The sequence below is a fragment of the Pipistrellus kuhlii genome, unplaced genomic scaffold (assembly GCF_014108245.1).
Source record: "Pipistrellus kuhlii isolate mPipKuh1 unplaced genomic scaffold, mPipKuh1.p scaffold_m20_p_5, whole genome shotgun sequence".
Taxonomy (NCBI): domain Eukaryota; kingdom Metazoa; phylum Chordata; class Mammalia; order Chiroptera; family Vespertilionidae; genus Pipistrellus; species Pipistrellus kuhlii.
The window spans coordinates 51,696,908-51,704,585 of record NW_023425551.1 but is presented as its reverse complement, the minus strand read 5'-3'; positions in this window follow the sequence as shown (position 1 = coordinate 51,704,585).

Below are 7,678 nucleotides of genomic sequence, written 5' to 3'. Positions count from 1 at the left end.
TGATGTGGGCTCACCACCAGGGGACAGTGCAGAATGAAGGCAGGCCCCAGCTGGCAGCCAGTAGCTAGGAAAGGGAGACCCTGGCTAGCAGCTGGCAGCTGCTAGGGACCCTGCCCATGCAGAATTTTGTGCACTGGGCCTCTAGCTAAAATATAAATAAGGCTTATGTAGAAGAGCCTTTGGTATCCTAAAGCAAACAAAAACATTTGCTTCATCCTGCACTGGATTACCAGTAGACAAACAATACATCTATTTAGAGTACCAGAAAATAGGAACAGATATATAATTCACATAAATATTTAAATATACTTAATATTACAAAAATGGAAAAATACACCTCTATTGTCCTTTCTTGCAGCTGTGATAGCATACAGTATGGGAAGTGTATATTCATGAGGTTGGGGGGAAAAAATGAGACAGAAATAAATTCTGTGCCAGCTTTTAGAAAACTGCTGACCTTATTCTTAAACATCCTTCCTTTAAGAATTCTTGTTTCTTGTCTCATTCATTTTCTTTCTTTCCTTCCTTGAAATATGAAGACTATAGTTCCATAAAATAAACTGTCAGAGAAAAGATTTGTATGTTACACTTATATTTTCAGGAGCTATTAAACACTGTGAAAGTACAATAACTAAAGTCGTAATCAGGTAGAAGCAGCAGAAAATTTTCTCAGTAATCTGTGGAGATGACTTGTAATTTTCACAAATTAAAGAAGGAAAATTTTCTACCTGTCTCATGGTATGTACAGGATTTCTAGGTAAAGACAATCCAATTCCAACTGACCCCCACTGATGGCCTGCTCACCCCCAACTGAACCCCTACTGGTCTGCTTACCTCCAAGGGCCCCTGCCATCCCATCCTGGCCTGATCACCCCCCGGCGACCCAAGGTCCCAGCCCCTCCTTTTTTTCCTTTTTCTTTTTCAGAGCCTCCTTGAGTGGAGGCCAGGGCCATCTGAAAGCAAGTATTTAGGATTTATTTATCTTCTATAATTGAAACTTTGTAGTCTTGAGCAGAGGCCAGGGCTGGCCAGTGCAGGCAGAAAGCTTGGTTTCCTCCATTGCTGGGGGAAACCCAAGTCTCCTGCTCACTTCAGCTCCATGGCCACTGCCATATTTGTTTGGTTAATTTGCATACTTGCTCCTGATTGGCTGGTGAGCATGGCTGGTGGGCATAGCAGAGGCACGGTCAATTTGCATATTTCTCTTTTATTAGTGTAGATTGTATTTTCTATATGAACAATGTAAACCTACTTTTGCCCCACCCTGTATACTAAGTTTCTCATGTTACAGTATATTATTAAAGTGGGGAAGGTAGGTGCAAGAATTACTCTAAAGAAAGTAAAATACTTAGGTATAAATCTAACAAAACATGCACAGTATCCATATGCTCTGAATTACAAAAATGCTGGTTGACAGAATGAAAAGAAAATTAAATAATTTAAGAGGCATGACATATTTGTGGACTGCAGATTCTACAGAGTAAAGATGTAATTCTCCCCATATTGATCCATAGATTTAACACAATCCCTGTCAAAATCCCATGGTTTTCTGTAGACATAGATAAGCTTATTCAAAATTTATGTGAAAAAGCAAAAGAATAGCTATTTTGCTATTTTGAATAACAAAACAATTTTGAGAAAGAAGAATAAAATGGAAGAATTACTATACTCAAGGTTATGGTTTACTATAAAGTTACAGTATTCAATACTTACTATAAAGTATTCAGTATTCAAAGCTTACTATCATGCTACAGTACTATAAAATTCCAGTATTCAAGCAATGCTATTGGTAGAGAGATCAACATGTACTAGTATATCAATGAACAGAATAGGGAACCCAAAAATCACCCCATACAAATACAGCCAACTTATTTCTGATAAAGGCACATAAGTGATTCTATAAATGGAGGATAGTCTTTTACACAAATGGTGCTTGATCAACTGGACATCATAGGCAAAACTTTGAAGGCCAACCTACCACTCACACTTTAAGCAAAAAAATAACACAAATTGGATTATAGACTTAAATATAAAACTACAACATTTTTAGAAAAAATGATCAAAGAAAATGTTCAAGACCTAGGAATAAAAGATTTTTTAGACCTGACACCAAAAACACAATTCAGAAAAGAAAAAGAAAAAGAAAAACTGAAAAATTGGGTTTAGTCCAAATGAAACTCCATAGGAAGCCCATACATAGACTAGTAACAGATGGGAGAAAATATTTGCTAACTACATATCAGACTAATTCCTTATATTTAGAGTATGTCAGGAACTCTTAATATCCAACAGTAAAATAACACAAAAACAAAGATTCAATTATTGAATTGGCAAAGATATAAAAAAGACATTTCAGCGAAGGTAGGGTACAAATGGCAAATAATCACATGCTAATATCACTAGACATTAGGGAAATTAAAATTAAAACCTCATAAGATATTGCTATGCATCTATCAGAACAGCTAACAGACAAAGTAACAGACTGCACCTGGTAAGAGAGTAAAAGAGTGCATTCATTCTGGAAAATAGTTTCATAAACCTAAACATGCACATGCCATGTCACCTAGAAGTTTTACTCTCAGGTATTATTCCAGAGAAATGAAAACTTAGCTTAAGAAAAAACCCTGTACACAAATGTTCATAACAGTGTTATTGGTAGTAGCCAAAAATTTAAAACAACTCAAAATGCCCTTCAATAGGTAAGTGGTTAAACAAAGCATGGTACATACTTATTGTGCAATACTGCACACTGATCAAAAGGAACTAGCTATTGATCCATGCAGCAATTCAGGCAGATCTCAAGGGGAATACACTGAGTGAAAAAGCCAATCTCAAAAGATATGCATTGTATGATTTCACATATATAACATTTTTGAGATGGAAAACAGATTAGTGGTTCCCAGATGTCACTAATTTTATACGAGCACATGTAAAATGCTTGAAATCTGAATGTGCTCTATCAATTGTACTAATGTTACTTTGCTGGTTCTGATATGGTACCAGATCTATGAAAATGTTACCAATAGAAAAACTGGATGAAGGATATAGGGACCTCCCTACACATTTTTCCACTTTCTGGACATTTATATTTATTTCCAAAAATTTTTAACTATGTATAAGCCTATGTGTATAATATAGTACATATTGTTTTGTGGGAAGGGAACAGAGAAAATAGCATGTATATTTGGTTTTGCTAATGTATGCAAAATGGACCTTCAAAGCTATGCTAATAATTATTTAATTGTAGTTACCTGAACAGTATAGGTAGGGGCTATTGTCTCCTATTTGTTAATAGGAGACGGGTGTAGAAAGAAATAACTTTTTTGTTTGTTTGTTTTAGAGAGAGAGAGAGCCAGAAACATCAATGATGAGAGAGAATCATTGACCAGCTGTCTCTTTCATGCCCCCTACTGGGAATCAAGCCCGCAATCAGGTCATGTGCCCTTGACTGGAATGGAACCCGGGACCCTTCAGTCAGCAGGCCGATGCTCTATCCGCTAAGCCAAACCAGCTAGGGCAGAAATAATTTTTTTAACAATATTTTGAATCATGTTAACCTACTTTTGTTTTAAAAATTAAATTGTTTTTATTCTAGGCATAAAAATAATTATAATAACCATACACTATCTCTGTCATTCATAAAGGAACATTTAACACCCCCAAAAAAATTTTTTTAAATGACTTAGCCTTGGATTTAAGGCAGGTATTCAAGTTTAATTAGTGCTACCTTACAAGAAGTTTACATTATAATTGTTATCTATCTTATTTTCTGTGTTTTTAGGGAAATTTGACCACTGGACAGTGCTTGCCTTGAAAATGACATTGCATTAGCTCACACCGATTTTACCCAGGTGCCCAAAGAAATCTCTCCCTTTTTGGTTTGCAGTCCTGTGGTTTCAGCATATGCAAAGCATTGTTCTCTTGGACTTAAGTAAGAGAAAACAACAAAGGAATCCCTTTGGTAACCTCTACACCTCGGAACAAAGCATGCCTTCCTGTGCTTGAGTGTTTCTTGGGAAACAGAATTGTGTGGTGCTATTGGTATGTTTCCAAAAAAGAAAACAAAGGCCAAGGAAAATGCCAATGCCAAAACTCAAAAGCATTCTTGAAAATAGTCAAGAGCACAGGCATCATAAAAATGCACAGGTGTCATTTAACCACAATGTATTAATGCCACTTATAAAAGTACAATGACAGCCACCTCAGCTGTAATAGAAATCAATAAATGTCAGTGTGTGGAGTGCTGCTATGATGGAAATCTCTGCTTCTTTATTTATCTGCTAGGACGGGGAGGAGTGAAAGGTGGTGAGTTGGGCCAATAAAATATTAAAGATAGGCTGAGGTTATCCACATTCGAAAATGCATTATTCTGCTAAGTTAAAGAGCCATTTCTCTTTGCAGCTAAATGTTATCTATCAAAGTTTATTTTAATGTTAGCTGCCTATACACTTACTTTCCTCTGTTGCTTCTTTCAATATATTTACAAAGCAGTGATCAGTTAGCCAATATTTATAGGAGACTATGAACGCAACGTTAAAAGCTCTGAGTTAGTAAAAATTTTACGTACAATTGTGTTAGCAATTCAGCAATCTAGCTTTATTGGGGGAAGTCAGATGTCTTAAATTTCAATGAAAGAACCCAGTGAGGCCAAGCAGAGGGCCTGCAGGAAGGGTGTGGGCAGGTAGGAAACACCTGGAAGCATCTTACCTTTGTACACATTCTGCTTCCATTGAGATCACTGTCATTACCAGCATACCCTCCACATTGCAGGATACACACAGCAGTCATTCCCGGCACTCTTCTCCCACACCAGCTTGGCTCACACCTCTCTCCACTCAGGTTTCGTCCCCTTATGAGAGAGGCCTGCCTCCCCGGACACTGCTAACTACAAGAGCACACACCGAGCACCAGTTTTCTTTGCAGCGCGTATTGCCATTGCCTCATTCATCTTTCCTTGGTTATTGTCTGAGTCCCCCCTCGGGAGCTCTATGAGTGTAGGGATCAGACAGTTTGATTCAGTTCTGTGCATCCAGTGTCAGGGTAAAAAAAAAAAGAAAAGAAAAGAAAAGTGACGGGATAAATCCTTCTATTTAACCCAGATAATGCTTCTGTAAGTAAAAGGATGCTAAAAATAGTTAAGCAACTTGTCCAATGTTACCAGCCTAATCAGTGGAAAAGTTTATAACTCAGACCCATGTTTCTGAGTTTCAAATTCCATGTTTTTCAAGCAAATTACACAGCCTGTTATTTTTTAAAAATTATTTTTTATTGGTTTCAGAGAGGAAGGGAGAGGGAGGGAGAGAGAGAGATTGAAACCTCAATGATGAGAAAGAATCATTGATGGCTGCTTCCTGTACACACACACACACACACACACACACACACACACCTGGGGACAGAGTCCACAACCCAGGCACATACCCTTGACCTAGGACCCTTCTGTCCTCTAAGCCAAACTGGCTAAGGCCACAACCTCTTATTTTGATATGAATTACTTTAAATCTAGACATTTTTATCAACTATTTATGGAAATGGAATATTGTGAAAGCTAGTTGTCTACCTAAGAAAAGCACATATTTTTAATTGGTTTGTTATCTATATAGAGGCTTGGTGCATGAATTGGCCTGGTCTTCGGGACTGAGCCAATACCAGCTCTCCAACATCCCCCAATGGGTCCCAGATTGCTAGAGGGCAAAGACCAGGCCCTGGGACCCCATGGGTGCACAATCGGGGCCTAGGAGGGATGCAGGAGGCCAACCAGGAAGGGACCACAAGAGGGCTCCAGGGAGTGCCCAATCCATCTCACTCAGTCCTGATCAGCCACATCCCAGCAGCAAGCTAACCTATCAGCTGAAGCATCTGTCCCTGGTGGTCAGTGCATGTCATAGCGAGCAGTGAGCATATCATTAGCATATTAAGCTTTGATTGGGTGAATGGCTGACTGGACAACTAGGCACTTAGCATATTGGGCTTTTATTATATAGGATATAAAAAGCCAGCAACTAGAATGCCAGAATGACTGAAATGACTGGAACAAGTCACTATGATGCCCACTGCAGCCAGCCAACTGGCCTGATCAAGGGCAAGGCCTGCCAGCCAACCTCCTGTGGCCCCTCCCCCTGCCACTTCACCCTTGATTAGCCCCTGCACCCTGATCGGCCCTCAGCCCCTTTCCTCCGGCCGGCCCCCACCCAGGCCAACCTCCCGCAGCCCCACCCCTGACCAGCTTTGGCTCTGATCAGGGTTCTCCCTCCCCCCACCCATCTGGGTTGGGGCCAGCTGGCCAACCATCTGCAGCCCCTCCCCCTTGCCAACCTGGCCCCAATTGACCTCTTTCAGGGCAGGCTGGACAGACCCCACCCATGCATGAATTTGTGCACTGGGTCTCTGGTATGATATAATTCCTCCTTATTGTGCACAAGCAAAAAGTGCTTTTTTCCCTCCCAGAAATACACCAAAATATTTAAGCACCTGTGTAATCAGGAATAATATGAAAACAAAACAAAACAAAAAAAACAGACTTGACCCTTCACAGGATAACCCTAGATTCTAATACAAAGACATTAATAAATCTATTAATTTAACCACAATCATACAACAATTTAGCAAACATTTACTAAGTATCTTTTATTGGTCAGATCCTATGCTAAGACCATGTAGTTACAAAGGAGAATAATTGGTAGTTCACGTTTTTAGAAGACTTAAATCCACTTCAGGATACAAATCTATAAACATGATTATAATATAATGGTGTTAGAGGCTTTTATAAGTTGCTATAAAAGCGAAGGGAAGTATTAACCAGTTCAGTCTAGGAGGTAGTTTGAGCTACACCTCGGGCGATGAGTAGGCACTCCCTATGCAATGGCAACAGCGGGACTAGCATACAGAAAGAGCCCAGAAATGGCAAATGCATCCCAACGACTAGGAAATGTAATATGTCTGGGCACCAGGTGCACAAGAAGGAACAGCTGGAGATCGGGCTATCAATGAGCATAGCAACACTACCTGAATGTCGAGAAGGTTCGGTGAGATAACCCACATAACACGTCAGCTTAGTGCCTCACTGAGGGGGGAACGAATGCTGGCACTCGTCTGGAAATGGAGGATTTAAGAATTTTATATATCCACAATTCCAAAAGGAAAAAAAAAGTCTTCTGGTACAAAATAAATCCACTATTTATCAAATGAAATCATTTATCTGGGTACCCATGTCATAGAAATGGCATGCGCTTATACAGAACTGTATTCAGAAGCAGAGACTCCAGGCGGCATTCTCATCTGATGTTTTCAGAGAGAACCAATATACATGACAGGGAGCTTAAGAAGTAATGAAGCAATCCTGTATTTAATTAGAGCCAGCCATGATACGAACCTCACTTGCTTAGATAGCAAGTTGATATTACAGAGAAGAGGGTGTGAGTTGGGCTTCTTTTTCCATTACTCATGACCTCAATCCTTCGGGAAATGACAAGATAATTTAATTCTCAGACACTCATTTGGGAGTGTCAATGATAAATGATTAGAAATATTGCTGCTTCGGTGGCACAGCTTTTCTTATTGGTTCTTGCTTTTCCTTCCCCTGCCTGCTTCTCCTTTTCTCCACCCAGCCTCACGAAAGTACTTGATATTGGAGCGATAAAGCCAGTCACAAGAAAAGTAATCTTCTGTCACAGCCTTC